The 22926-nt window shown below is 53.8% G+C and overlaps 1 long non-coding RNA gene across 1 annotated transcript; it reads left to right on the top strand.

Annotated features, from left to right (window-relative positions):
- The first annotated feature begins 2516 nt into the window (after positions 1-2516).
- LOC139182819 (uncharacterized) lies at positions 2517-22525 on the top strand. Its single transcript, XR_011566391.1, has 4 exons — positions 2517-2577; positions 4046-4244; positions 14621-14750; positions 15751-22525. It is a non-coding gene; the product is annotated as an uncharacterized lncRNA (long non-coding RNA).
- The last annotated feature ends 401 nt before the right edge of the window (positions 22526-22926 follow it).

Below are 22926 nucleotides of genomic sequence, written 5' to 3'. Positions count from 1 at the left end.
TGCACCCCGGCGGGTAACGCTTCGTCCTGGAGACCCTGGTGCTCCTCACCAGCTGCTGGCTCCTCCTGCTTGCGCTCAGTCGCTCTGTCACGCACGACTCTTTGTGGACTCCCCGTGGACTGCAGCCTGCCCGGCTCCTCTGTCCATGGGATTCTCCAGGCGGGGATGTTGCAGTGAGTTGCCATTCCTTCCTCCAGGGGATCCTCGAGACCGAGGGATTGAACCCACGCCTCCTGCATCTCCTGCATTGGCAGGTGGTTTCTCTACTACCACGCCATCTGGGAAGCCCTATCCTGGCTCCTGTTATCTCCCCCAAATAAACAGATTTGGGGCCATTTATGGATGAGGAACCACTCCACTTAACAGAGAGAAAGCCCTCTCGGAGGGAGTGGTGCCAGCCGCGGCCATTCTGGGAGCTGGTCTGGGAGGCGTCTGTTCTGGTCCTTGGGGCGGAACTTGGGGTGGGGGGACCACGGCCCCATCTCCTCCTTCACTGTCTCCTGCAGACACCAGTACCGGGCCAAGAGCCACCGTTCTTCTGTCCTCAGATAACCGGAGTGTGCAGGTAATAGAGCTTTGCTGCTTCTGAAAACAATGTGAGTGTTTTTTTGTAGCGGACTGGAAGCCAGCATTCTCCTGTTGCTTTCTGTTTACGGCATGGAAACCACGTCTTCACCCCGTGGGTCTCCAGTGATCAAGAGCCGCATGTCAGGGAGCCTGCCTCGTGCCATCTGTCTCCAGATTGATAGTGGCCTGTGCTGCTCAGAGCGAGTGAGCTGCCGTTTAAATCCCCACCAACTCAGAGCGAAGCTGGGGAAGCCAAATTCTGGCTTGCCCGCCTCCCTCACCTCCTCGAAAACAAACATCCAGAAACGCGTTGCTTCTGGGCAAAAAGGCACTGCTCCTTTGTGTTCTCTTGGAGCACGCCGTGCTCCCTGGAGCTGCGAAATATCCCCCCATTGTCTGTGTGAGGCTCTGTCTGTCTCCTGGGTGTCTACCTGAGTCTGTCCCGCATCACGTGTGAAAACGCAGCAGCCCTCCCCAGCCTGTCAACGTGATAGAACGTCGGCCTGGCTCTGAAGGGAGATAATCAGAGCTTATTCTGATTAAAAGGAAACAAAGTATTTTAAGTGGCTGGTGGGCGAGGGGAGTCAGGCGGCCGGGGCATCTGATAGGCAGGATCTCAGCCGGTGTTGACAGCTGAGGTTTTAGCAGAAAATGCTGCAGAGTAAAGAATGCTCTTCTCTTCCAAACATCAGCCATTGTTCCAATATTATCGACTTTTCAAGAAGGGTTTTAGAATGTGTGCAGACTTCAAATATGGAGTCCTTGAGTTCAGTTTTTTGAAGCCTGTGAAACCTAGTGCGGCACCCAGAGCTGGACATTTTTTCCCAAAAATAGCCCACAGGGAAAATGCGGAGTGTTCTTCCAACAGCTTCTTACTGCAAGCTTGTTAGAGCCTCATATGTACGTGCACACGCACACGTGCCGTGCTCCATACGTTTGTGATAAAGTCATTGTGATACAGAGACTTACAGTAGAGATGGGGAATAGAGATTGGCCCTTGTAGAGCCGATTTCTGTCTAGTTATTTTTTCTGTGCTTTATACACATATGGACCATATACATTTTTGAAAAGAGCATCACCTTCACATGGAGGGAAAAATCAGTATAACCAGACTCAGAGTTTTAGAAAATGCTAATATTAAGGAAAAGATTTCTTCTCTTTTTTATATAGTCAAGCTTGACCTACTCATCCGTTTATTCACCCAACAGCTATAAGAGGCACGTGTGTTCCAGGCACTGTCTGGGATGTTTGGAACAAAAAAGGAGACCAAATCTGTGCCTTAATAGGACCTAAATTCTTATTTGAGGAGACAGATAATAAATAAGCAAATAAGTAAAATATGTCAAAGTGGTTAAGTGGAGAAAATAAAGGCGGTGTGTGCCGGTTGGGTGGGTGCAATCACAGCAGTTGGTTTGGTCTGTGGTGGATGGAGTCACAGGGGTGGGTGGGCCTCAGTGGTGGGTGGAGCCATAGCAATGGGTGTGGTCACAGCGGTGGGTGTGGTCAATGCGATGGGTGTGGTCACAGCGGTGGGTGTGGTCACAGCGGTGGGTGTGGTCAGTGCGATGGGTGTGGTCACAGTGGTGGGTGTGGTCGCTGTGGTGGGTGTGGTCACAGTGGTGGGTGTGGTCGCTGTGGTGGGTGTGGTCACAGTGGTGGGTGTGGTCGCTGTGGTGGGTGTGGTCACAGCGGTGGGTGTGGTCAATGTGGTGGGTGTGGTCACAGTGGTGGGTGTGGTCACAGTGGTGGGTGTGGTCACTGATGGGTGGGTCTCAGCGGGTGGGGTTACAGTGGTGAGTGGGTCTCAGGGGTGGGTGTGGTCTCAGTGGGGTTACAATGGTGAGTGGGTCTCAGGGGTGGGTGTGGTCTCAGGGGTGGGTGTGGTCTGGTGGGTGGCTCTTGGGTGGGTGTGGTCTCAGTGGTGGGTGTGGTCTCAGTAGTAAGTGAGTCTCGGGGGTGAGTGGGTCTCAGGCGTGGGTGGGTCTCAGTGGTACGTGGATTTCAGAGGCGGTGAGTGGCGTCACGGCGGTAATTCATTCAGAGGGGAGTGGCTGGGTCACACAGTAATTCTGTATTTAGTCTCTTATGGGCTGTTTCCACCAGAAGACCCCAGGGCTCTAACTTCTCCGTGTGCTCACCACTTGTTACGTTCTGTGTTTTGGTGATGGGTCGCAGGGCCAGGGCGGAAGTACGCCCGAACGCAGGGGAGCAGTGACCGTGGGGGCTCAGGTGGGGCCGCACCAGCTGCTGTACCCAGGTGTGCTTTGCAGGCACCATCTCGTGTGTTGCTGATGGATGTTGGGTTTGGGAGAAGAAATGTCTTGGAGGAGCCTGGTGATTTTGGCAGAGCGGCCGACAGGAAGGGCATGTCCCTTTGCTGAGATGGAGATAGAATTTGGGTGTATGATAAGTCACCTTCGTGTGCCTGTAAGACTAGGAAGAGCTGTGGTATAATCGGTGTGTTTCTGATCCAATCCTGAGCTGTCACGTGTAACACTGGTGTCCCGAGAGCAGGTGCCCAGCGTGACATGGGAGTGCTGGACCTGTCGCCTGGCGGTGCTTCAGAAGAGGCTCAGCTTTCACCACCCTGGTCCCCTTGAGCCTGTTCCTTCTCCCACCTGCCCCCCCAGTCCCTGTCCCTGAGGACGGTCCATCCCTCCCTGGGGCCAGGGTCTCCCTTGGGGGTACCTCTGTTTTCCCTCTGGTCTTCATGGTTTCCCACCCATCTGCATGGTGATATCCATGTATGATTTCAGCTTTCTGCAGTAGCCACTGATACTTAATTGTTTAAGCTCTTAGGCCAAGGATGCAATGCATGTTATGCTGTTGCTCTTTCCGATCTGAAGTTTATCTCTGGTTCCAGAGTGTAAGGTGTCAGTGTCCTGGGAACAGTAGAGTCCAGTGAGGGACGTAGGAACCTGTCCAGAGGCAGATGTCCTCCGGTTGCCGAGCCGTCTCCCTCCCCCACTCTCCCTCTCCCACCCACGCTCCAGTCTCTTCTGGTTTAGATGACACGCGATGAAACCCAGTTCTGGCCACTGTCTCCTCTGCATCTGTGGAACTCTGCAGTTCTCAGGGCCTTTCCAGTACCTGCTCTTCCATAAGGTCTTATCTGGCCACGGCAGCCTGTATTAATTTCCCCGTTTTTCGAAACCTCACTGCATTTTTATTTTTGCCAGTTTCAAGCCATTTGGCACTTCTGTGAAGGCACATTTTGCATCTCAGCTGCAAGGTCAGGGTGTCTGGGGATGGGAGCAGTCTCTCAGATTGTCTTGTCTCCCTGTCATCTTGCAGCTCAGTGGGAGACAGATAAGGATGTGCTCAGTGAACACTTGAGGGGAAAGGGTCTCCTTCCCACACGTCGTACTCCTGGGGCCTCAGACTTTCTTTCCTGTAGACATATGGGTCATCGTAAAATAAGTGATACAGGGAATAAGCAGGCCCTTTATGCTGGGCGACCATGGTCCTGTCTCTGCAGGGGATGTTGGGTGACATCCAGTCTGACGTCAGCTCAAGCGTCTTGATCTGGAGACAGAACTCACGCCAGGAGGCTCCAGCTTAGTCACGTGCTCCAGTGGAAGCCTAGCTATGGACTAGACCTCGGGGCGGCCTAAACTCTCAGTAGATGGATACACATATGAAGACGTCGCCCCAGGCGCCTTGAACACGCGTGCACTGTGAGTCCTGTGTCCACGGCGACATCAGACGTTTCCGTGTGGAAGCCTCCTCTCCCATTGCAGACAGCACCGTGCAACCGTGCTGTGCCGTCCCCTCCTGGGCTCACCCCTGTTCTGCCATATTTACTCTCAAAGGTCTAGTTTTCGGGGGTTTGACTTTTCTTAATTGGTCTGAGGGCTTCCCTGATAGCTCAGCTGCTATCCACCTGCAATGCAGGAGACCCCTGCACCCAGGTTTGATTCCTGGGTGGGGAAGATTCTCTGGAGAAGGGGCAGGCTACCCACTCCAGTATTCTTGGGCTTCCCTTGTGGCTCAGCTGGTAAAGAATCCACCTGCAGTGCTGGAGACCTGGGTTAGATCCCTGGGTTGGGAAGATCCCTTGGAGAAGGGAAAGGCAACCCACTACAGTATTCTGGCCTGGAGAATCCTGTGGACTGTATAGTCCATGGGGCTGCAAAGAGTTGGACATGACTGAGCAACTTTCACTTCACTATCTTGGGCTTCAGTATGCTAGAACTCCAAAATTTTGGTCACCTGATGCGAAGAACTGACTCATTTGAAAAGACTCTGAAGCTGGGAAAGACTGAAGGCAGGAGAAGGGGATGACAGAGGATGAGATGGTTGGATGGCATCACCGACTCAATGGACATGAGTTTGAGTAAACTCCGGGAGTTGGTGATGGACAGGGAGGCCTGGCATGCTGCAGTCCATGGGGTCGCAAAGAATCAGACATGACTGAGCGACTGAACTGAACTAACTGCTGGAAACACTCAAATGGCTTGTTTTATTACCTTTGAAGTCCTTGAAGGTGGCGACGTGTTTTCTGTACCCTTGGATCCATAGGACCCAGCACAGAGCTGAGTTGACAATGGGCACCGTCGTGTTTCCTGAACCAGTGAAGGAATGCCATGATGTGGGGCCCCCAGAACTCTGCCTGGAGCTGGGCAGGCAGAAATGTCTTCTGTGGTTACCACGGCAGGTTACTACTCAAGAGGAATGTCTTTCAAATGGCTTCTAGTCTCCTGGAAATTCTATACCCTCTCAGTCACCCACCAGGGATCAAATTCAAGCCAAAAGTCATCTTATGAGGCTGAATACAGTTCTCCAAGTTTTATTTAGTAACCTCCCTCTACAAAGTGATTTTCTTTCCTAAGTGAGAAACAAAACCAGAATTCTAACTCTGCGTTAAACCTAAGCAAACAGTGGGTTACACAATGGTTTAGGCAGCTGTAACTGGAGAAAGCCCGGCCCTGAGCAAACGTGGAGGGAGGCGTCTTTGATGCTCTGTCCTCCTGGGCCCCGCCCCGCCGGGATGCAGGCCCCCAGCCTTCTGGGGACTTCAAAGCTGAGCCGCACCTCCAGCCTGGCCCCACCCGAACCCCGGGAGCCGGTGGAGCGCGCACCCAGCCATACTCGCGGCTGAGACGCACGGCAATTTGTTCTCGCTGCTGCGACTTTGAACTTGGAATCTCAGGTTTCTCTCTGTGTCACTGGCTTTGAACTGCAATTCCTCGCTGCCTGAATTATCTCTTTACAACTGCTCCTCGATACCTGTCGGAGGGCCTCACACATTCCAGGCCCTCACCTGCCGGGGCCCAGCTGCCACCCCACCGCTTGAGCCTCACCTCTCCTCATCATCTCCACCAAGACCTGGGGTCTCCGATGTGCTGAGGTCACTTCCTAACACCCTGTGCGTCTTCGCTGCCTCCGAGGGTCTTGAGGTTGGAGCTGTCCTTCCAGGGCAGAAGCAGGAAAAGATGGAGCCGGGAACGGTGGCATTCCTGGGGCTGTCCCGGGACCCTGGTCCCTGCTGCACCCACCCCCAGGGGAGGAGCAACCCCCTCCCCCTGGAGCCCCGCCCCCTGAAGCCCCCGTGCTTGTCCGCGCCTTTTCGCTCCTTTTCCTGACCAACCTCCAGGCTTCCTAACCAAAACGCTTCCTAAATCGCAGGTGTGCGCTCGGGGCTGGGACTTCACCCTGCTCTAGTCACAGATTCCAGGAGACGGGAAATGGTTTGGGGGGACCTGCAGTCCTTTTCAGACCGTGGGCATGCAGGGCTCACCTGTACTCCCTCTGTGAGAGGCATATGTGTCCAGAGGTTCCCTTCATCACAGGAGAAAAATACACGTGGTTGCCACTTGTGCAGAAACCACGATGAACAGCTGTCTAGATCCTCCTGTGAATCCCAGAAATGTTACCTGGACACCAGGATGTAGCCATGGTCACAGAGTTCTTGCGTGAGATGTGTTCATGGTACAGATGAAGATTGTAAATGCCCAGTTCCAGTGCCAGGCCCCAGGGGATTCTGGCTGTGACCCCAGCTCTCGTGGGCAAGCAGGCCTGGGGCCCCCGAGGTTGGGGTTCCTCTTTGCTCTGCCCTCCTCTCACCGCCCCCATCCTGTCACCGCCTCTGTGAACCTTTTCCTCTAGGTGCCTGGTCACGAGGATGTGATCTGCCCCAGGGCGGGGGCCTTGTCCTGTCCACTGAGGTACTGGGTCCCCGGGCACGCCTGCTCCCCTTGGCTTCCTGGTCTGTGTCGGGTGACCGCCTGGCTTCTTGGCCACACCTGGAGCTTTCTAACTCCACAACTTTCAACGGGATGTTTTCTTGCTAAAAATCCTTACTTTTTACCCAACTCTCCCAAACCGATCCCCTTCTTGAAGTTCCCGCTCAGACTTCCTCTTGATTTGATTTGATTTATTTTGGCAGCGCTGAGTCCTCGTCGAGACACGCAGGCTGGTCCCTGTGACGGTCGGGCTTCTCCAGCTGTGCTGCGTGGGCACGTGGGATCTCAGTTTCCCCCACCAGGGGTCGGACCCTCGTCCCCTGTGTTGGAAGGTGGATTCTTAACCCCCGGACCACCAGGGAAGTCCCTGAAATTTCCTTGCATGAAATCTTCCTGAAATGTTCTTCCCTTTCCGCTGAATTCCTGTAGAGTCTCTGTGTGTTGTTGTTGAAACGTAGTTTTCTAACCATATTACGAGCATCCAAAGAAGTGTCTTTTATGCCAGCTCAGTGATGGATCCCGTAAATGGGGATTTAAATGAACTTTGTGTTGCAGGCTGTGGGGTCCGGCTTCAGGGAGGATGCCATGAGTCATTGGCCCGCAAAACAGACACTTCCCCCGGTGGGGCAGGTGCTTGGCCCCGGGACAGAGCCGGGGCAGCCGAGGCCGAGATTTGGGCCGAGGGAACCCACTCAGTTCCCGAAAGGCATTAATTCCGATGCTGGGGCCCGGCAGACATCTCAGCATCGGTGGGCTTTGGTGGACGGTCGGACAGTGCAGACAAAGGGCATCATCACGAGGAAGGGCCAGGATGGGCGTCTCGGGGCCCATGGGAGCAGGACACACATCTCGCCGTGGCCAGGCTGGGGACCCGGAGGGAATTCAGTGGTCTGGGCCACGAGCCCCTGGGACCCGGGGTGGTGGGCCAGCCAGGTCACCGTGGGATAATTTTCTGAGCCTTCTGTCGCTTAGTCTTGTAATTCTGGTCCTCACGCTTTTAGCAACCATCTCTTTCTTAAAAGACACGGGCCCTCGGATCAAACTCTTCCAGCGGCACTGATGCTGTCTGTGGCGTGTCCTTTTCTTTCCAGGTCAGCCCTCCAGATCCTCTGGGAGGTTAGTGGCTCTGCGGGCCCAGGGCCTGGGAGGGGGGCGCCGTCTGGCACAGCTCCTGGTCTCACGTCCCAGGCTCCTCTCGCTTCTGCTGAGTAGACTGGGGCCTCGGGAGGACCAGCGTCTTGTCCGAGATCTCCACTCATGCTTATTTGGTGATGGGTTTCATTCCAACCCAGGAATTGAACCAGGGTCTCCTGCACTGCAGGTGGATTCTTTACCAGCTGAGCCACCAGGGAAGCCCTGGGTCGGGAAGATCTCCTGGAGAAGGGATAGGCTACCCACTCCAGTATTCTTGGGCTTCCCTGGTGGGAGAAGCCCTGGTGGGCTTCCCTGGGTTTGATTCCTAGGTTGGAAAGATCCCCTGGAGAAGGGAATGGCTGCCCACTCCAGTATTCTTGCCTGAAGAATCTCATGGACAGAGAGCCTGGCAGGATGCCGTTCATGGGGTCACACAGAGTTGGACATGACTGAGCAACTAAGCAGGCATGCACATCTCTTCCTAAGTCCTGAATCTCGTGGCCTTGTTCTTACAGCGCTTACGGCCCTTCACGCTCAGTCCAGTCTCCTTCAGCCTTGTCCTCCCACGCCCCTGGGCTCTGGGGCGGTTCTGTGCCCCATCTGTCTCCTCGTCACTCCTCAGCCTCCTGACTAAGTGTCCACTCCTGCGGGCTCAGCCCTCACTGCCTTTAGTGGTGTGGTTTTGTGACATGGAAATGCATATCCTTTGAAAACAGAACCAAGAGCATAACGCCATCGGTTGTACATCCCACATGTGTGTCCACAGCCCACCCAGGAGCTGGTGAAGGTCCCTTGTTGTGAACTGGGGTGTAAAGCTGGAGCATGTAGGAGCCCAGACTGCAAACCTACACGTTGGTTGTCAGTGCGTTGAAGGGAACATTCTTGACGGGTGCGCACCCCTGCACCAGTGTCTTGCCTGCTGTGCGCTGTGTGTTACGGTGTCGTCCTGACTGGCACATGTGGCCCAGGGCAGGGTGCTGTGACTGTGCTGACTCCAGGAGGGCGAGAGGTGCTCTGGGGCTGGAGCCTGCAGCCCGGCTCTCTGCGCTGCTTCTCCTCCCAGAGCCTGGAGGACGAGCGCGTCCCCAGCACCAGCCTTGGCTGCGGTCAGCAGGGACACTCGACCCTCTCTGCCGTCCGTCACTCGGTGCTGTGGGGCGGTCATGAGCCCGTGGTCACGCTCGTCTGTGGGGACTCTCCAGTTTGGGGAGCTGCCTTCTCCTCCCAGCTGCACACCACACACACAGGGTGGACAGCCCCTCTCCACTGCCCCCTGGGGTCTCCAGTTTAGCCTCTGGATAGCACTGTTGCTGTTTGCTGTTGCTGCTCAGTCACTCAGTCGTGTCTGACTCTTTGTGACCCCATGGACTGCAGCACCCCAGGCTTCCCTGTCCTTCACTGTCTCCCGGAGTTTGCTCAAACTCATGTCCTTTGAGCCAATGATGCCTTTAGTCTGAAATATTTACTATAAAATTGTGTCTGTTCTGAGAAGAGATGTCTTTTGATTTGTACTTTTTCCTTACGATAGATGAAGATTGGGGAAGACATTCATGGTTGTAAGCCTAGGATTCTGAACTCTGTGTTCAGGTGGGTGTGTCTTTCCCTTTCTCCCTTGCCTTTCACTTCTTTTTTTCTTCAGCTGTTTGTGAGGCCTCCTCAGACAACCACTTTGCCTTTTTGCATTTCTTTTTCTTGGGGACGGTCTCAATCAGCACTTCTGTACAATGTTAAGAACGCCTGTCCATAGTTCTTCAGGCAGTCTGTCTATCAGATCTAATCCCTTGAATCTATCTGTCACCTCCACTGTTAAAAAGCAGAGACAGTACTTTACGAACAAAGGTCCATCTAGTCAAAGCTATGGTTTTCCCAGTGGTCATGTATGGATGAGGGAGTTGGACTATTAAAAAAGCTGAGCACCGAAGAATTGATGCTTTTGAATTGTGGTGTTGGAGAAGACTCTTGAGAGTCCCTTGGACTGCAAGGAGATCCAACCAGTCCATCCTAAAGGAAATCAGTCCTGAATATTCACTGGAAGGACTGATGCTGAAGCTGAAACTCCTGGGCATCTGATGCAAAGAACTGACTCACTGGAAAACACCCTGATGTTGGGAAAGATTGAAGGCAGGAGGAGAAGGGGACGACAGAGGGTGAGATGGTTAGATAGCATCACTGATTCAATGGACATGAGTTTGAGTAGGCTCCAGGAATTGGTAATGGACAGGGAAGTCTGGAGTGCTGTAGTCCCTGGGGTTGCAGAGTCGGACACGACTGAGTGACTGAACTGAACTGAACTGAATAATCATAAGGGATTTGATTTAGGTGATACCTAAATGGTCTAGTGGTTTTCCCTACTTTCTTCAATTTAAGCCTGAATTTTGCAGTAAGGAGTTCATGATCTGAGCCACAGTCAGCTCCCAGTCTTGTTTTTGCTGATTGTATAGAGCTTTTCCATCTTCAGCGACATAGAATATAATCAGTCTGTTTAGGTATTGACCAGGTATTGACCTGGTGATGTCCATGTGTAGAGTCATCTCTTGTGTTGTTGGAAGAGGGTGTTTCCTATGACCAATGTGTTCTCTTGACAAAACTCTGTTAGCCTTTGCCCTGTTTCATTTTGTACTCCAATGCCAAATGACTTTCTACTTTTGTATTCTAGACCCCTATGATGAAAAGGACATCTTTTTTTTTTTTTTGGTGTTAGTTCCAGAAGATCTTATAGGTCGTCATAGAACCATTCAACTTCAGCTTCTTCGGCATTAGTGCTTGGGGCATAGACTTGGAGTACTGTGGTATTGAATGGTTTGCCTTGGGAACGAACAAGAGATTATGCTGTTGTTTTTGAGATTGCACCCAAGTACTGCATTTCGGACTCTTTTGCTGACTCTGAGGGCTACTCCATTTCTTCTAAGGGATTCTTGCCCACAGTAGTAGATATAATGGTCATGTGAATTAAATTTGCCCTTTCCCATCCATTTTAATTCACTGATTCCTCAAGTATCACTGTTCACTCTTGCCATTTCCTGCCTGACAATGTCCAATTTACCTTGATGCATGGACCTAACATTTCAGGTTCCTGTGCAATATTGTTCTTTACAGTATCGGTCTTTACTTTCACCACCAGACACGTCTGCAACTGTGCATCGTTTCAGCTTTGGCCCAGCCTCTTCCTTCTTTCTGGAGTGTTTCTCTGCTCTTCCCAGTAATTTAATCTTGGACACCTACTGACCTGGGGGGCTCATCTCCGGTGTCATATCTTTTTGCCCTTTCACACCGTTCATGGATTCTCCCGGCAAGAATACTGGAGGTTTACTATTCCCTCCTCCACTATTCCCAACATTCTCATCACATTTGAAGTGCTTCGTATGTATTTAAATGTCACCACCCCCCCCCCACACACACACACAGAAACCCCCTAACGCTCGCAGTCACGTCCAGAAAGCTCTGCCCTGGTCTCCATCACCTCGCGTCAGCTGCCCTTTCACATGCATGAAGGGGTAGCACAGTTTTATGAGCTGTAGTTACCTGGGTCCTTTCAGGTCCTGGGTGTAGACCAGTGGCGGTGGCCCCCTCCTCCCTGGTGGGTCCAAACGGATCTTTAAAGTCCTCAGCTGCGTCCTTAGGTCAAGCGGGGGCCTTGCAGCAGTGCGGTCAGTGACACAGCACTTTAATGTGACCCGAAGTCAGGACATCAGCGCACGAGGCTCTCTCCCTCATGTTTATTTGATCGCTGTGCCCATTAGGAGGCAGGTTTGTTTTTGGCCCCTGAGCCTACACGCAGGGGCCCAGCCTTAGCCTCACACACTGTCGGCGGTGGGCAGCCTGCTGCTGGGTGTGGTGTGAACGCCGTGTGGGCGGGAAGGAGGCCCTGCGCTGAGGACCGACCTCTGGGAGAGGCTGGGGACACGGATTCCCAGCCTGGTCATCAGCCGGCACTGGCCCTTGGAATAGGAGGGATCTTCACTGTGCTGAGCCTCAGTCTCCTTGCCTGTAAGATGGGGCAACGGGACCCGCCCAGGGACTTGGAGCTCAGGAAGCTAGAGTGTGTGACGGCTTTTGGGAAGGGTGCTCCCCGTGAGGGTGGGCCAGTGGGTGGCGGTCTCTGCATCCATGTGCCTGCGGTAGGGTGGGCGCCCTGCTGAGCCCGGCCCAGGCTGTCCTTCCCCTGCACAACAGGCTCCCTGCAGACACTGCAGCCAGACTGCTCACCTGCGTCCCTGTCGCAGACATGGGGGGCTTGCACGTGACTGTAGCCATCACTCTTTCACCTTCTTTGTTCATTGATGTTTGAGCTTGGTGCCTCTGAAGGTGTGTTCCCAGATGCCCAGGTTCCAGGCACTGTGGATTTATGCGAGGATTTTTAGAATGATCTTCTTGGGTCCAGTGAGAGCTGAGTCCCAGTGAAGAGGAGACTCTGACACCCAGACCCAGCCTGAGTCACCTGCCACTGGAGAAGAGCCTGGGGAGGGCCTCAGCTGCAGCCTCAGCTCACACGGAGGAGGAGCCCTCCCTCCAGCCCAGGGCCATCTGGGTGGTTGTTGCTGTTCAGTGGCTCAGTCGTGTCCGACTCTCTGTGGCCCCATGGACTGCAGCATGCCAGGCCTCCCTGTCTTTCACCATCTCCTGGAGCTTGCTCAAACTCTTGCCCATTGAGTTGGTGATGCCATCCAACCATCTCGCCCTCTGTTGCCCCCTTCTCCTCCTGCCCTCAGTCTTTACCAGCATCAGGGTCTTTTCTAGGTCCCCCCAAACCAAGGCTCCACAGTCCAGAGAGAAAAGGCAGTCTTGGGGAGAACTGATTTTTTTAAAGCTTTGAACTGTCAGGAGACCCCCAGGTCTTGTTGAGCTTCTTTATTTTGCAGAATGCATGTTTCGATTGCACTAAATACAGGGGAACAACAATCCTCTGGGGAACTCTTGGGCCCTGCAGGTCTTTGTGTGGTCTTGATTTCACAGCATCCTCAGAAATCTACTCAAGTGGCGCCATCTCCACGCATGCAGCACAGAGGAAAGGAGGGTTGGACATGAGAGTGGACGTGCCTGTTGGACCTTCTCACCCCAAGGACGGCGGAAGGGGGCAGAGTGCGGAAAGGTGTTACCACGTGTGCCCAGATGCATAAGCAGAGGACAGAGGACGCAGTGCAGGAGGGACCCCAGGCCGGGCCCCGTCTGCTCTCGGGGGACCAACCTCTTGGCCTTCCTTGCCGGGGAGGAGCCATCGCATGCACCTGATGAGGTGAACTGAGGACATGCGCTGGAGAACAGGGATGGTGGAGATTTCACTCAGTGCAGATTGAGGATACGGTTTCTAGAATCACAAGAAGTTGTAGAACTAAAAAAACATACTAGCCTGCGTCTGAGTTCATCCTTGCCTTCAAAAAAACCACACCATCTGTTGCTAAATAAATAGATAACATAATCCAAGCCGTTAAGGACGGACACAGCATGCTGGATAATGGGGGAGAAGCCATCCTTGATCATATGGTGTGAAGGCCGTCAGCATTTTAGCAAAGTCTGTGGGAAGCACACAAAATATGGAGAAGTGAGAGGTTTTCCCAATGGTGTGAGGGATTCAGTTTTTAGTTGGCCAAGTCGATAATGAACAGCTAACAACCGCTTGTTCATTTCGGCGACTGCAAACCGAAGCCGCCTCCCAGCGGGTCTGGTTGGTGGCTTCTGCTTCCTGCTCTGAGTAAGGACTGCGTTGGTCACAGTAGCTCCTTGGTACCTGGCCCCTTTTGCCCAGTGGGAAATAATCTGCCTGCCTATGAAGGAGACGCAAGAGACTTGGGTTCAATCCCTGGATGGGAAGATCCCCTGGAAGAGGAAATGGCAACCCACTCCAGTATTCTTGCCTGGGAAATCCCATGGACAGAGGAGCCCGGTGGGCCACAGTCCATGGGGTCGAAACGAGTCAGACGTGGCTGAGTGACTTAGCCCGCCCTTTTGTGTCTCTGGAAGAAGGTCTGCACAAACGGAAATGAACAGTGAGCAGTGTGGCTTGTGGAAAACCTTAGATCATTTCTTTGTGATTAGGATCAAGACATGTGCTTTCGTGCTCAGTCACTTCAGTCGTGCCTGACTCTTTGCGACCCCATGGACTGCAGCCTGCCAGGCTCCTCTGTCCATGGGATTCTCCAGGCAAGAATACTGGAGTGGGTTGCCACGCCCTCCTCCAGGGCATCTTCCCTAGCCAGGGATCAAACCCACATCTCCTGTGTTTCCTGCTTTATAGGTGGTTTCTTTACCTCTGAGTCACTGAGGAAGCCCAGGATTAAGACATGGATGACTGTTATCTGTGTTAATTTTCAACATCTCTCCTGAACAGAGAAATAGTACATGTCAAATACAAGGATGTATGGTATAAAAATGTGAGAAGGTAGGCGAAACTGTCATTTTTCATATGATTATCTATAGAGAAAACCCAGCAGAATTAATGAATAAATTACTGAAACCAAACAGAGCCTAGTAAGGAACCTGGATTATTAATAAAATTAACCTACAGTTCTCAGTAGTGTTTTTCCTCATCAGTAGCAAACAGTTGGGTTATATAGTATAAATAAGGCACCATCAGAATAGCCACCAGCTCTTCAGCATCCAGAACTTAACCTGACAGAGAATGCATAAAGACCGTCAGAAGAAAATTTAAATACTCTTTCATGGAGCACAAAAGGGGGTTTTAATTAACGGGAGGATATCCTGGTTTCATGTGCGGGCCGACGAACATGACCATCCAGAAGAGAGAACCCCTGCCACGTATCGAGGGTCACTAAAGGGCCGGAGCAGACGCAGGGCAGAACCAAACCCAGCCCAAGAAGAACCGTGAAGGTGACCAGAGCTGGCCAAGCGCTGGGGGGTCCACTGATGGTGAGAAACGGCGGTACCTGGGTGGGTGGGTGAGACGGAGGCCACGAAGTTGCGGTCCAAGCACCAGGGGCAGGGGCGTGGCCTCCCCAGGGGGGCGGGGCAGCGCCGTGCAGGGGCGTGGCCTCCCAGGGGGCGGGGCAGCGCCGTGCAGGGGCGTGGCCTCCCAGGGGGCGGGGCAGCACGGCAGCCTCCCTTTCGCACCCAGGCCCCGGGAAAGAACCGGAGATCACGATGGGCCGAGCAGCGACTCCAGGTCACTCCCGGCGTGTCCCAGTGTGAACGCACCGCTCAGACTGCGGTGGAGGGCCGCCCTCCGGGGCCTCCTTACTTCTCGGGAGGGCGGCGAGTGCGGCCTCTGGAGTTTCCGCTGAAGTTCACCCCCGAGTCCTCTGAGGGAGCCAAGTCCTCATCTGATAGCTCTTTATGACAGTTTACGACGTGTTGCATAAATGGAGAATCTCGTCTAAATAATCCCCTTCTATCCTCGCTGCTTCTACCCTTTAAATATCTGATGATGTTTATCTTGTCTTCGCTTAGTCCACGATTAGGAGCGCTGCACACACTTGGCGGCCTTAATCTTTTCCTCCTAAATCAATCCCTGAAGCCAGCCTCTTCGTATTGTTGTTGCTCCGCTCGGCTCTGAACCTCGTCCAAGTCGTCTGTCTTTCTTGCATTGAGCTGCTGGGCTGGGGGAGCCGGAAGCAGTGCTGCTCTAAGTGCAGACTCTCCGACGTGCCCCCAGCCTGCCAGGCTCTGGCCTAAGCCTCCTCCGCTGCCCCGTGACCTCTGCTCTCTGCCAGCCCTGTTTTTTTCATAGGGGATTGTTGCTTTCCAAACACCTTCCTGACACCCAGAGACTGACATTCAAATCAGGAGGAGAAAGAAGTGCAGGAACCCCAAGGGGGACCTTCCTCCACTGTCTTTCCAGTGCCTGGAGGCTCTTTTCTCTTTCCCTGACAATAACTGTTTGACATGAAACTATCCCTTTGTATTTCCCCAGAGTTTTCATGCAAGATGCCTCCAGTTCCTCTGCTCAAAGGTCTGAGTGTCTCCTGCGAGAGGCGTGGTAACCTGAGGCCCTTCTAGAAGGAGGGTCAGTGGGCTGCTTCCGGTCCCCCGCTGTCCTGCCCCACTGTGCGTCTCACAGCGTTGTCTGCTCTAGCGGCCGGCTGGGACCTCCTCCCCTTTCGTAAGTCTGGTGTCATGCTCTCTTCCTAAATGAAGCCTTAAAATCTTCCCTGCAGTCGACACACTGCAGTTTGACAACCTTTCATCGTGTTATTATTCACCCTGTCATTGCAGCCTCTCTGCACAGCTGGAGTATCCATGACTTATTTACATGTTATAAATACAGCATGAGTTACCAAGCGAGGTTTTACGACCTGCTTTATTCTGATTACTTCTAATGTGTGACCGGGGCTTACTTCCAGTCCCCAAATAGCTGACTGCCAAAACTGGCCTTGCGTACAAAAGGCCGCTGAGCAGAAAGTGAAAGTGAAGGTGGGGTGACTGCGTGGGTGAAGAGTGCACAGGTCTGGGGGTGCTGGTCCCCCAGACCGCCACGGGCACGGCAGCCTGCCCTTTGTGAGCAGAGACGCTGCGGGGCAGGCAGGGCTCCTCCCCAGGCCCAGGAGGTGGAGGAGCTTACAAGCTCCGTTGCCTACAGGATAGAGGTGCAAGGCGGCTTCCAGACCAGCTGCAGTTTGCACTTTAAGCTTCGTCTTCTCCCGCTTTCTGTCCCAACACAAACCTGCAGGATCCCCCAAGCTTTATCTCGCTGAACCTTTTCACAAGCTGGTCGTTGGCAGTAAGTGTCCTCTCCCTCCACAGCCCACTTCCTCCGGGATGTCTTCCCCTGTCCTGTCTGTGGAGGGACTCTGCCCTTCTGTGCTGGTCACAGCCATGCGAGGGGTCCCGTCATGGCCGTGCAAGTGCCCCGATTCTGCTGGGCCAGGGTGAGCCCCCAGTCAGGTCACAAGCTTGCGGACCGGCCCGGCTTCCGCCCTCCTCTCTTCTGTGCAGGGTGTGTGCAGGTGAGTGCCCAGCTCTGGGTGGAGTGACTGTTTGGAGAGATGATTCCTCGTCTCCTGTCTCTCTCCTCTCTTCTCCACATTCACAACATCTGATCTTGCGGAAACAATGCCGCTAACCGACACGTTGGAAAAGACCCAGATGCTGGGAAAGACTGAGGGCAGGAGGAGAAGGGGACGACAGAGGATGAGATGGTTGGATGGCATCACTGACTCAATGGACATGAGTTTGGGTAAACTCCAGGAGTTGGTGATGGACAGGGAGGCCTGGCGTGCTGCAGTGCATGGGGTTGCAAAGAGTTGGACACGACTGAGCGACTGAACAACAACCACTACAAACTATCACAAGAAAACTTTTCAACGCTCAGGTCCTAATGTATGCCCATTCTGTAGGGAAAAACCCCTTGTTCTCGCTCTCCAGGAGTTTGGACGGGCAAGTCCAGCCTGCTCTGAGGGAACAGCCAGTCAGTGGTGGTGTCAACTGGCAGTGGCTGAGATCGGACGTCCTCATGGAGATCGCCACATTGTTAGGCTCCCGAGAAGGTATAGAAGACACAAGGGAAAAGGCTCCAGGGCTTTTAAGGGTCCTGACGGCTTCCCTGGGGGCTCAGCGGTGAAGAATCGGCCTGCCAGTGCAGGAGACTCGGCCTGGGAATGACCGAGCCTGTGTGCCACAGCCACTGAGCCTGTGCTCTGGAGCCTGGGAGCCGCAACAAGAGAAGCCACTGCAGCAAGCAGCCCGCACACCACAGCAAAGAGCGGCCCGCTCACTGCAGCTGGGGGAGAGCCAGCACAGAAGGACAGCCCAGCACAGGCGCAGCCAGGAGGAACAGGGGTCGGGAGAGAGTGCGTGTGGGCTCTGTGGGCTTCCGTCACCGGGGACCCGTGAACACGATCTGATTTGAAAAACAGGGTCGTGGCAGATGTGACTCAGTTCAGGATCTCAAGACGTGGCCAGCCTGGGCTAACCAGTGGGCTTTAAACCTGAGGGCACAGCCACAGAGGCGCACGTGGAAGCCCTTGATGCCAAGGGCAGAGGGTACAGCCCGGGAGTGCCCTGGCTTGCTGGTGGCCACAGGAAGCAGGAGGGCCTGGAGGAGGGTCTCCAGAAGGCACAACCCGCCGACGCCTGGATCACAGCTCAGTGCCCCAGAACTGGGGCAGCGTTCACCTGCAGTGCTTTCCTCTCGTGGCCCTTGTGTGCTCGTGCCGTGCGGCTCCGTGACGGACGACTGGCCAAGGACACGGGCCCGCACCCCCCGGAGGTGCCCTCACTCACTCAGCTCAGTGGCTGCTGCCTGGTCTGTTCGGTTGTGTTTTTAGCCACGAGCAGCTTACTTCTAGGCAGGAGTGGAGAGGGAAGAGCTCTGGGCATGCCACGCAGGGAACTCGACTTTGTGTAAAGTCCATTGGCTGGGAGTAGGGGGCATGTGTCCCCCCAGAAGGTGGGGTGCTGACACCGCCTCCCTCACCAGTTCCGGGTGATTGGACCCTCGGTGTGTCGAGCGGCTGTAACTCAAATGACTGTTTCCCACCTCTGGCTGGATCCTGGAGCTCCTCTGAGATGGAAGAGGGGAGCAGAGTCCACCCGCCAGTACCTGTGGTGTTTGCGTGACCCGTTGGAGGCCCTGGGGTGTCTATTAGGATAAAACTCTCCTTGGACGGTTGCAGTCCAGTCTGAAGCGCTCTGACTCCAGCCCTGTCCATTGACAGAGTAAGAGGAAGGCGCCAAGGCTGTGGACATGGCATGGGATGCCCGGGGTCTCCACGTGCAAGGGGGCTTGACGCTGGTTCCCACGCCAGAGCTTCATTCGCTGCAGCTCAGCACAGCGACCACGCGTGGCTGTGATACCAGTTACCCCGTGGAACAGAGTGAACACAGACACGTCTTTTCTGCTCAAACAATCTAGACCATGGTGAGGACTGTCTGGTGCGCACACACCCACGGGTTCTAGGACGCTCTGCGGACACTGTATTTTGTTAGTTCCACATCCAGGCAAAGTGTATCTGAACGAGAACAGGGACACGCACCAGGCAGGTCATTCCTGCAGCCTCTGGATTTATTATTCATTATGGATTTTGATCACTGAGGAAGGCTTTCTTGTCTCTCCTTGTTCTTTGGACTCTGCATTCAAATGGGTATATCTTTCCTTTTCCCCTTTGCCTTTTGCTTCTCTTCTTTTCTCAGCTATTTGTACGGCCTCCTCAGACAACCATCTTGCCTTTTTGCATTTCTTTTTCTTGGGGATGGTCTTGATCACTGCCTCCTGTACGATGTCATGAACCTCCGTCCATAGTTCTTCAGGCACACTGCCTATCAGATCTAATCTCTCGAATCTATTTGTCACTTCCAGTGTAAATTGTAAGGGAGTTGGTTTAAAGGCAGGAGAAGGGGACGACAGAGGATGAGATGGTTGGATGGTGTCACCAACCCGATGGACATCAGTGTGAACAGGCTTCAGGAGTTGGTGATGGACAGGGAAGCCTGGTGTGCTGCAGTCCATGGGGACGCAAAGAGTCGGACACGACTGAGCGACTGAGCTGAACTGCACAGATGGTTTTTGGGATTATTCGTTTTCCTGTTTTCTGAGGGCTGAAGAATCGATGCATTTGAACTGTGGTGTTGGAGAAGACTCTTGAGAGGCCCTTGGACTGCAAGGAGATCCAACCAGTTCATCCTAAAGGAAATCAACCCTGAATATTCACTGGAAGGACTGATGCTGAAGCTGAAGCTCTAATACTTTGGCCACCTGATGAGAAGAGCTGATTCATTGAAAAAGACCCTGATGCTGGGAAAGAGTGAAGGCAGGAGGAGAAGGGGGTGACAGAGGATGAGATGGTTGGGTGGCATCACCGACTTGATGGACATGAGTTTGGGCAATCTCTGGGAGCTTTGTCCATTGGTGATGGACAGGGAGGCCTGGCATGCTGCAGACCATGGGGTCACTCAGAGTCGGACACGACTGAGCGACTGAACAACAGTGATAAGCTTCTCTTGATTGTGATGGTCAGGATCGCTTTCTTTTCCTCTCTGTGTACTTTTTATCTCCAGTCTAACACATCGGGATCTTGTCTCTGGGTAGGATTGCCACGGGGCGGGGTGGGATATTATTATCCCAATTATTGTGAAGACATTCCAGATAAGCTTTAAAACAGGAAGCACCATTGGAAATACATGCTGGTAGGGAAGATGCCGCGAGTTCTGAAGGGGAATAAAGACCCTGGGGTGAGACCCTAGCGGCCCCACCGCAGCTGGACCAACTGCTTCTTCCCTGGGCAGGGACTGAGGCAGTTTGGGGCAGGGAAGGATACAGAGAGGAGTCAGCGATAGAATCTGGCTTTAAAGGGGCTTACGGCATAATGAATGAGCTGGGACATAATTACAATTACAAGTTAAAACGCAGCGAGTTTTGTGGGAGGGATAAAAATAAAGAACTGTGGGGGCTTAAGGGGAGTGGTTTCTTCTTTGGGGAGGATCAGAAAGCCACTGTCACGAGGCACTGAGCTGTGGCTTTGCTACTGACTTCCAGAAGCCAATACATTTTGTAATCTTAATTTTCTAGATGTTCTCAAAGCAGGCAGCCTATTCAGCTCTCTCTGAGTTGAACTTAAAAAGCAGGGAGCAAATTAAGGTGGAGAAGCTTCTAGCCTGGGACACGGCGTACTGCGCTGCACTGAGCGCTTCGCATGCCTCTGGAGCTCGGTAAAGGTCATGCTTTCCATCTCGTCACACCGAAAAGACAAAATTTTTTTTGCATTGGGTTGCTGTAATAAACTCCCTTTCTTTTTAATTGCTTGGCATTCGTAACCACTGCTTATGCTCCAGAAGAAGATACTTTGATGATTGCTTAGAGTGTGTGAGAGGGGAAGGAAGGGAGAAAAAGAAGAGAAAGAAAAAGAAAAAAGAAGAAAGGAGGAAAGGAAAACCAAAGGGCAGGCAAGCTGAGAGAGACATCTTAGAAATGAGATCATCTTTTCATGTGTGCAATTTAATGATTTCTTTCGTTTGAAGCAGTGTAAAAAGCAAGTAATTATTGTTATTCCTAATATTCTAATGCCAAATTGGAAACCAAGGGCTCTGGAGAAATAAATGGGGTGCCAGGACTTGATGATCCTGTGTGCGATAGATCACGGGTGATAAGATATATTAGTGCCATTACATAATTTGATCAGGTAGCCAAGAAGCATGTCAGCAAGCTCACTTGCATTTATGGGTCTGTTTGCTGGGTGCTCTGAGTTCCTCGCCCTGGAAAATAAAAGCAATTTGCAGAAGTGCACGTGGCTGTGGTGAGCCTCCTCGGGTGCACACCTCGGGCGTTCTGGAAGGCTCTGTCCGGGAGCGGGTGTCAGAGGCTCCCCCTGTGGCCGGTGCGGCTGCGCCTCCATGCAGCCGGAGATGCTAAGCGGGTAATTAACGAGTCACCAGGCACAGGTGTGCCAGGTGAAGTTTGGTAAATTGCTTTTGATCTAAATTGAGATGCTTTGGGGATTTAACTTCTTAGACAAAAAAGGGCATAAATAAATAATCAGGGTTTTGAGGTTGGGGCTTGCCAGCGAGCTCTAAAACTTCTTAATGCACTGGGGGCCAGCCCTCGACTCACCCAGCGTGCCGTCATGTCGGTTCACCTGATTAGCTTAGAACTCTGGCTTGGCAGCATGTCCTGGGAGTGTGGAGGTGTGCGAGTTGCTCTCAAATGCCTGCAGTTTCCTTGCTGACCTCCTAAGAGCCAAAAGGGGAAGAGACATGAGCCCCTGAGAGGTTAGGATGCCAGCCCGCCATCAGGGGTCGTGCTGACTGTGGGATGGGGGAGTGTGCCAGCCAGCGGAGGCCCTGGGGTGCCCATCCTCAGCACTGGGCACGAGGCCCGTGTGTGCAAGTCTCACATCGAGTGCCCGCGAGGACCCGCTGGATGAGGAAGCTGCAGGGGTCAGAAGGGTGATGCTCGGCCCTTGGAGGCGGGACCGCAGGGATGATAAGGGTGCTGATGGCCCTCTCTCGAGCCTTCTGGGCCACTCACAGGCTCTCTGTGCTGGACTTGGGGGCCACCCTCTGTGGGCCCTGACTTCTCCTGGGCTGGAGCAGCGAGGGGTGGTGAGGGGCCAGCGGCAGACCGGCTCCCTCCCTCCCGGCCAGGGCTGTTGGGGTCCGTCCTCCTTCCAGGGCCAGTGGTCTGTAGAAGCGGGTCTCCCTGGTCCCCAGATGCTGGCAACCAGGTGGCCCACTGGTGTGACTCCGGGGGCGCTTCACCTCCACGGTCGGGGCCCGGATCGCACGCGTGCTCAGCTGCTCTGTTCACAGTGGGCTCTTCTCCCCACTGCATCTGTGCTGACACCACAGACCGCCTCACCCAGGCGGTCGTGCATCATCCTAGGACTAAGCCCTGACATGCCATGGTCGGCTTAAGTCAGTAAGCACACGACCCTGGCGAGAAATCCACTCCCCCGCTGGAGCTCACTTGGGTCGCATGCACCGTGGAATTAATGTATTGATTGTTTTGATTGGCTTGCTTATTCACCCACTGGGAACTTCAGCAGGAAGTGGAGCTGTGCTGGGCAGAGAGGACGCGCAAGCATCAGAAGGCATTCTTGCCAGAGCGTGGACGTTAGCCAGTTAATCCCACTAGAACGTGAGTGTCACCTGCCTGGAGAAGCAGAGCGTGTGAGGGCACAGAGGGGCTGGGGGAGCTTCGTGGGTGTGCGGCATTCAGTGGAGCGGAGCCCAGGGCGGAGGAGTCTGTGGGAGGAGCAGCCTGTGCAAAGACCCTGGGGTGGGAGGAGGGCCAGAGACGCGGGCTGTGGGCTTGGCGGAGGCTCACGCGGGGGCAGGGGCGGGTGTGGGGTTGATCTAGGGGGTCTTGGAAAGACATTGGAGGTTTGGGGCACATGGTGACCAGCTCAGATTGTGGTCGTAAGATCACTGAGGCCGCTGGGTGGGGGTGGGCGTGTGTGCGGGGTCTCGGGTTCAGCTGGTGAGACGGACTGTCAGGAAGTGCATGACAGCGGCCCCTTTATTGGAAACCCGGCAGGCCTTTGGGAGCAGCTTGAACGTGAATTTGGGGTGCTCTAGAGGGGGGCGTCCAGAAGGAGCCCTGGGGTATGGCCACTGCTGCAGGGTGAGGCAGGGATCCTCGGGGGAGGCCGACGGG

This window comes from Bos indicus, chromosome 4 (genome assembly GCF_029378745.1).
Source record: "Bos indicus isolate NIAB-ARS_2022 breed Sahiwal x Tharparkar chromosome 4, NIAB-ARS_B.indTharparkar_mat_pri_1.0, whole genome shotgun sequence".
NCBI classification, from domain to species: Eukaryota; Metazoa; Chordata; class Mammalia; order Artiodactyla; family Bovidae; genus Bos; species Bos indicus.
Note: the sequence above shows the minus strand (reverse complement) of the source record. Positions and strands in the feature narration are given on the sequence as shown.